Source organism: Takifugu flavidus, chromosome 12, assembly GCF_003711565.1.
Source record: "Takifugu flavidus isolate HTHZ2018 chromosome 12, ASM371156v2, whole genome shotgun sequence".
Classification (NCBI taxonomy): Eukaryota; Metazoa; Chordata; class Actinopteri; order Tetraodontiformes; family Tetraodontidae; genus Takifugu; species Takifugu flavidus.
The window spans coordinates 7,986,598-7,994,840 of record NC_079531.1 but is presented as its reverse complement, the minus strand read 5'-3'; positions in this window follow the sequence as shown (position 1 = coordinate 7,994,840).

Here is an 8,243-nt window from a genome sequence, read left to right as displayed (position 1 = left end):
GTCATACAGTGAAGTATGGGGTTATTTATAGCCAACATTACAGCGAGGATATCTTCAGCTTCTGCCATGATGACATTATCATCAGCAATAGTACACCACTACCTGGAAGCATAAAAAGGAAATAATAGACATTTTAAACCCCGATAAGCTTAATTAATTCACTCAGTACATTGAAACTGATAGCAATTGCTGCTAATATAAGTGCCAGCTCCTATCTTGGATGAACTGATTTTCTTTATTTTGGCAGGTTCTTTTTTCCTATTCAGGCATCGGTATTAGTTTACGGGGTAGCTAAAAAGCCACAGCAAAGATGACCTGACAGTAAATCACCATCTGAGGAAGTCCACTTTAATTCAATTATCTTTTACTCTGGAAATAATGTAATGGAACCAAAAGGCAGGAGACCAAAGAGCCATGTGTTTAAGGGTGTAAAAATTAGTTGACTAAAAACTTGGCAGCATGTTGAGTCCAAAGCCAAAGCTCTGGCACCTCCAGTGATGAAGGAAAACCCACAAAGCATCTGCAGGGGATAGTAACTGGCGCTCTCAGGAAGGAAATGGAAAGAGATCTGATTGGTGACTGGCTGCAGCTGGTTCAGGAGCGCCCATCAGTCTCCTGCCCAGTTGTGTCTGATGAGGGAGATGGAGGAAAGGAGGGAAGAAAAACACGGCACCGGATCCACAGGAAACCAGGACCGTGACAAACACATGCTAAAATGGTTCAGCGACACCTCGACTGATCCTTTTTCCACATTATCGGAATCTTTTGATATTAGTAAATGTATTTTGGGGTGTTTGTCTGGTTATTCTTATACATTTAAAAGGGGGAATTATGTTGTAGCTAATTACAGCAGATGCAGCGCTCTTCTGATTAGGATCTTATGAGAGATTGGGGATGATAATTTAGTCTTTTGGACACAGCTACCTTTTCTGTAAAGTTGATGTCATTTTTTTGCGTCAGGGAATGAACAAAAGTCACAAAATGTGGTCCTACACGTGAGCTCCAACACACCTTAGACAGCAAAACACTGATGTTAACACTTTAGATACAGAATAAGCATCAATAAATAATCAAAGAAAGAGCAGCGGAAGGCCAGGACAAGGCTGGTGTTACATGACCACTGTTTCTTGTCCCAGTTAGAAGGCAACATGCTGCCTTTTGCACTAATTAAACCGATCTGATCTACTCCCACATCCAGGGAATTACATCCAGCCAATGTGACGAGATCAAAACATGAATAAGTCCCTCAAAATCTTTAGCTGTGCCAAGAGTCACAACTGGGAAAAAAAAAACAACTGACATGTGCCCAGAGTGTGTCGGTAGTAATAATCTCTTATTTTGATGAAGGTATAAGTAGCATGAGTCCGTCAAAGATGTTATAAAATTGAATCGAGTCTCGAAGCTACAGCTGAATATCCTCAACATGTTAGTGGAAGGAAACATTATCTTACCGGTCTCAAGGGCAGTGTAATGAAAACGAATGGGCTCCAAAATAAAACCTTGGTGAATGACAGCACAGTTTTCCAGGACAGATATGATGCTTGGTGGTTTGACTAATCAAAGGAAGGTCTGATAGATGTATTTTATTAAGCGTGTACAGATTCCAGGAAGAAGGAATAGGGCTTTTGAGGGATGACTGGTTTTATGGGACATTTGGCTTTTTTGGACCTTTAGGAATTTGGTGCATGCAGGAGTTTTTCCATGTAAACTTTGAAGTTGACAACATAAAAGTTTTAAAGCAGGGAGAGCTGCTGAGAGGGAGGGGTGAGTCAGTGTTGACAGAAATAAATTTGTCGAATTCGTTGCAATTTGTCTGGAAGTTTGGTCTATTGATTCAAGTGACCTTGTAAAGATTTGAGCAGTGCGGCAGGTTTTCAAATCTGGTTTTTGCTGAGATAGAGTCGATGTTGCCTGCAAGTAATGATAAGACCAAAACTAGAGTTGCCAAACTATTAAACACATTTTCATCCATCACTTCGTGCGGAACAAGACGTTTGACAGAATGAAATGGAATTCCATTGCGAATTTCACTGAAGGCTGTTTTCACTACCAACAAGTGACATCCTTTCAGGCCACGCAACAAAAATCTATCTGAGGTCGAAAGTGGTCGAAAGTTACAAAGCCACTGTGGCACCACAAAATGCTGTTTATTAACCTTCATCTTAACACATTTTTGCTGTCTTGATTCATAAGTTGCTAATTTGTTGAAGGCCTCTGATTAAATTGTGGCATTCACATCCAAATAGCAGCCATTTACTTTTTATTTTGGAGTGTCCGTCCATCTGCCCGTCCACTGTCTGATAACTGCTTGTTCCTTATCAGGTCCACATGGATTATTGGAGATGATCCCAGGAGCGGAATGAACCCTGGGCAGGTCACCGCGTCCATCACTGCACATTTCAGAAGTGATCGGACCAGATTGTGATAATTGCAACATGGTTCCCCAGATGTTGAACTATGGCTTGGTCAGCAAACATGACCTTTTTATCACTTAATAAGACTTTAGAGGCATTAATCACTCAGATGACAACAGATGCTAAGCGCTACAGCCCATGCTAGAAGTCCTAGAAACTGAGTTTTTAAGACATATAAAGAAATAGTTTGTCTCCAATCAGGAACTTACCTGCTCTTTACAGCGGCAAACTTTGAAATTCCTTTAAATTCCCTTTGTATGCACTAAAACGCTGATTGCTTGTAGAAAGTACTTTTTCAGTGCGAAGGAGTCGCTCCTGGCGTCAGCTGACTGATGCAATGCACGCGGTTACACGACTTAATGGACTTCCACTATTACACAGGACATTCGGATTCCATTTCCCCCCTAGCAAACACAATCAGAGTAAACCAACAACAGTCAAGGCAAAACTGCGGTTCTGAAATAAAACAGGGGAAAAGTCCAACACCACCCCCAATGAAATCTGATGGCGTCTCGTTTCACTACAGGCGTTTCTCCTTGATCACCAGCAGCTATGAAACCTACTTAAATATTTGTATGGGACAGCGTTTCATTTTATACTTTCATTTGCAGGCAATCATCTCTGCATCATTTACTGGATTCATTTGCGCGTAGCCTATAGCCGCCCCACTATATATGGATTTGCCATTGTCCTACGGGTCACACACATGTATAATTGTATTTCCGTAATAAATCCCTTGGGAAAAAATCCCACTCCCCTGCTGGAAAGTCTCTGTCATAAGAGCTACTGAATCATTTTAATTAGCAGCCTCAACAGTTAGGCAACCGGGTCGCACGTCCATATGTGACTGAAACATATGGTCCCTGTTAAGTTTATAAAGTCGTCATTTTTGCACGCCCTCACGGCTTTACGTTCATATTTGCGGTGTCCTGATGAAGTGGGTCATTATTGTGACAGTCTGGGAATTCTGCTTGATGAATCAAAGCTATAACATTGGGTGCAATTTCAGAGCGTAGCATAGAGACACAATGAGGGAAGTTACTGGTGCGTGTCCTCAGGTCTCAACAGGAAGTCTGGCTCAGGGTTTGGGCAGATGTTGCTTCTGGGAATATGTTCACAAATGTTTAATAGATAGGTCGTAACGAATAGTCCGTTTCACAAACACTTCTTGTGCGTCTTCATTGAAAAAGAAAACTCAAATAGATTTACATTTGATTCCTCTTTAAGCTCAAAATGATCGCATTAAAAGGATCCTTTACACCTCAAAGTGAGAAAGTTAAACAAACACAACTCTTAATTCTAGCTTTCATATTTGGATGTGCAAATACTCAATAAGTCATGAAAAGTGAGCTGCCATACACCTCCAGCAGGAGCAAATGTCAACTCTGAATAGTTTCTGATGGAAATGACTGCTTTTAACCTACCCTGACTACGTGCATGAATATACATTCACATACAAGTTGGACCGCTGCTAGCATTTCTGTGAAAAGCACTTAGCTTGACTTGTGCATCTGCGTCTTAAATTCATCCTTTCAGGACATCGTCAGGCATTAAATGCCTTCATTCAACTGAGTGATGGTGGAAATCAGCAAGGTTGGTGTGAGAACTGCGGGTCATAATGGATATTTATCCCTAAAGCTGGATACAATCATCATCCTCCCCATCTTCTTGTGTTGATGCAGCTCTGATTTGGTTCCTGTTTGTAATCATCTGGCACTTCTTTTAGTGGGCTTCTGTGAAGACGAGTAATTTGAGTAATTTGCAATTATTTATGCGTCTATAGGCTGAATATCAATCTAAATCTTAGCGCAATCTATCAAAGGAGAAGCCAGTGATTGGTATGCAAGCGGCGGGGGTGCTGTTAATTGTGCAGGGAGCGAGAGTGAGAGGCTGGAGAACCCTCCCGCTGCAGATTTCATAATCACTTTCTCCGCGTGATGAGGCCTTTCCATTGTCTTCTCTGGGTTTTCAATTTTATTCCATTCCATTCCATTTATGTCCTGCGACTTCTGCCATTCGTATAGACACATATGGGAGATGCTCTGCAGAGCTGCACCTGCTTTGTGAGGAGAAATGGCCTTTCGTGGTCTCAAGTTTGATTAAAAAAAATCCTGCTTACTTTGAATCTGAAATTGTTCATTCAACCATCAACTAATTATTCCTCTGCCTACCCCTCAGTGGGAGGTTCTTGCTACATTTATACCTGGAAAAACAGGAAAGTGAGGGAATTTTTTCCATTGTTAATATGGCAGGATGGTGGCGGCAGATCATTTCTGTTCACCTTCCATGCGTCCTCAGCTCAATTGGCCACATATGAAATCAAAATCCCATGATTACATTATTAGATCTCCCAAACTCTTGTAAAATTGAACTCACTTAACCCCCAACAGCTCACCTTGTGGCAATTCTCTGCCCCAGCAGGGTTCTAGATGATGATGATGTGTGTGATTGTGCTTGTGCCAGGCACATCTGGCATATATAAGCATTGATTGCTAAGCCTCCAGTCACACATTCATATGTTGCTACATTTCCAAAAACATAATAGTAGTTTGGTCAATAAAGGGTTTGAATCAAAGCAGAAATGTAGGTAGAAGACACAAGAGTGTTGGACGTGTAAGTCAAGACAAATGTTCTCCATTTGTTGTATTTATTGTTTTTCTGCAATACTGGAAGCACAAAGGCAGGAAGTGAAGACAAGGGAAAATGAAACAGATGCATATCTGAGAGTTCTTGGCTGTCCTTCAAGTATTTTGTCCAAGGTAAAAAGTATGGTGCTGGAATTCCAAAGTATCCATCAGTAAATAAATAAATAAATAATTGAAGCACCTCAGCAAATGTTTTGAATCGAACAAAGAAAAGTAATAAAACTACTGGACTTTTTTTTTTAACTGAAGCGTACTTAAATTACAGATCTTTCATTAGTACTTCTATATGAGCCATTATGACCAGACGCTGTTGAGGTTCCAGCAATGGGACTTAGGATTCTGTTCCATTCAAGTCCGAGTCAAGGTGCTGCTTTGTATTTGCTTCACTGATCGTGATTTTTGCGAAAACGGTCCTTTGTGGAGCACAGATGGAATAATTTCATGGCCTGTTTCCTGAGTTGTCACACTGATGTTTAAATCAACGGTTTAAATGGTCAGAACCTGCCTGGCGAGGACCGTTTGCATTTGGGAATCATCAAAAAGTAAGCAAGGTGTTGATGATCCAGACCTCATCGCTGTGATATGCAGAGACGGCAGTGATCAGAGGTTTGATTATGAAATACATTTTAATTCAATCACAACAGTGTGGAGCAGGGCATGATTAAACAAAAATAATTACAGGCAATCCGTCTCATGCATAATACATCTTTAGCCCTAAAAGCTTTGGACAGGAAATCCATCTCCTGAAATGGTCTGAGTACATTTTTGTTCATCCAAACATGCTTTTCTGCCCCCAGGAACAGGAATCTTGCATAATTAATCAGCTTCAAAGTCATCTGGTTGCCCAGACAGGTTATTCAATTCAGAACAGAGACTCTTATCCTTGTCAGCAATGTTTTTATCTTTGGTTAATCAATGAAGTTGATGATGGTAACCACAATGTAACACCAGCCAAATTTCTTTCCATATTCTCCTAGTTTGGTCTGTTTGTGTTCTCTGTTTTCCTTTGGTCTTGTCTGTTGTCACTTCCTGTCCTTGTTTCCCTCTGTGATTACTCGCCCCTTGATTGTTTACACCTCTGTCTCTTTGTGTTTAAGCTCCCGTCTTTGTCTTGGTCATTGTGTGCTCGTTTCCCTGTCCCCGCTTTGTCTCTTTGCCTAATCTCAAGTGGTTATTCTTATTACTTTGACTGTGAGTTTACCTATCTTCAATTGGCTGCCAATGTTCCAGTGTACCGACCTGTTTTTGCCTGATTACACCCCTTTTAGATCTTGACTGTTGTTGTGCATTTGAGTTTTTCCTGAGCCTGGTCCTGCTCCAGGTTTCTTCCTGTTAAAGGGGAGTTTTTCCTTGCCACTGTTGCTTGTTTGGGGTCAGGCCCTGGGATTCTGCAAAGCGCCTAGAAACAATTTTGATTGTAAAAGACGCTATATAAATAAAGATTGATTGATTAACTAGATTGTGATTATAACTCAATAAACATGGAGGAAGAAAGTTGATCATGGAAGATAACCTTGAACTTAAAGAAAGCAATGATGAGCATAGTGAACGAGCACAGACAAAAAAACAGAAGATAACGGCCGATGTTTTCATCGGAGCCGTGCTACAGGTAAAGATGAGTGTTCTTGTGCTGGCTGGTGAGTGCAGGGCCTTGCCTCTGTTTGACCTGAATGGAGAAGAACTTCCATTGTTATTGATGGAAATGCAGTTTATTAGCATGATGGCTTCTGTGGGAAGTAAATGATGACAATATGATTTGTTAAACAAGTTTTCAGTTTTAGTCAAGCTTCTAAAAACAGAATTCAGAACAGCAGAAAAAACTGTTGGTATAAGAAGCACGAATGAACAAAGATTTGCACGAGCCATACACAGAAAGAGCCTATGTAAATGTAGGATAATACTCCTTTTGTAAAAAAAAATAAATTATAATTTGCGTTGACGGTCTTGCGTTGACGTTTCTGTCAAGCAGAGAAAACTAATTAGCTGCTGTTTCAGCTAAAGCTAGTTTGTCACAACAGAGCGAGAAAAATGTGTCTTGATGAACTGACAAAACTGGCATAGCGCCCTTCCCTTCCAAAAATGTGTCTCTGCAGACAGACAGACACTGTCTTGTAGGAGAGCCCACTGCACGATCTAAAATATGCTGCATTCAAATAATATAATGAAACAAAGTGCTGTAGAATTTCCATGCTGTTCTTGGAAGATAATGCCGAGAGCCACCATTAATCATTCCCCAAGAACATGACAACACCGAGAAGAAGGAACTGATGGGATACTGGGCGCACTTTGGTGAAAACAAGGCCACTCGATTGGAATAGTTTAATGGCTTTGAGGAAAATTCTATATAGGAATAAATTTTCTTTTTTTCTTTTTTTTCAAAAAATCCTCTATAAAAGCCATCATGTATTGATGTTATGCAGGGTTGTTTAAACTTACACAGTGTCTTTGAATATATTCACTTAAGAGGGGAAAAAACAGCCACTTTGGTTAATAAAGCAGCCATCTTGGGGATTTAAGGACTGAACTCTGCAGAGTGCATCTCGGAGATGACGGTAAATCATGTTATTTTTTTTTTTTTTAAAAGGATAAGTCTTGAGGGGAAGCAATGGGCCTCTCAATCACGGAGGAAAAACACACATCCAACACGCCCGCATGGCGCGTCACATCTGCATTGAGATGCACAGCTGCAACGGCCTGATGGAAGCTGCTTAACGCCACAGGGGCGCGGATCACTCGTGAGCTTAACCCTGCCAGTTAAGGCTCTGCAGAAAGTGTGTAATGGCCCTCCCCTGAGACGCTAAATATATCATAAGTAGGCAGATTACGTCTTGTCATTAATGTGACGGCTGGGGATCACAGACAGACTTTTGAGTGCAATTAAATAACATCTATACGGAGACAAATATCTGTGTAATTGCCCTGAAACTAGAGGGGCTCGGAATAAATCAGATAAAGGGATTACACAGCTCATCCATAACAATCAGGCAGACTGTTCCTAACATCAAATGTTAAGTGCCAATAGGTGTGTTTCCACTACGGGAGTTCCTGTTAAATACCTGGGGCAGGAACCTTACAGGAACTTGGCCCTCTTAAAGGTTGGGCAGCATCCTTGGCAGCGTCCCAAATTGCGATTGCCGCATAATCGTCACCTGACTGTTCTGAAACTGACATCACCCGGGAAAAC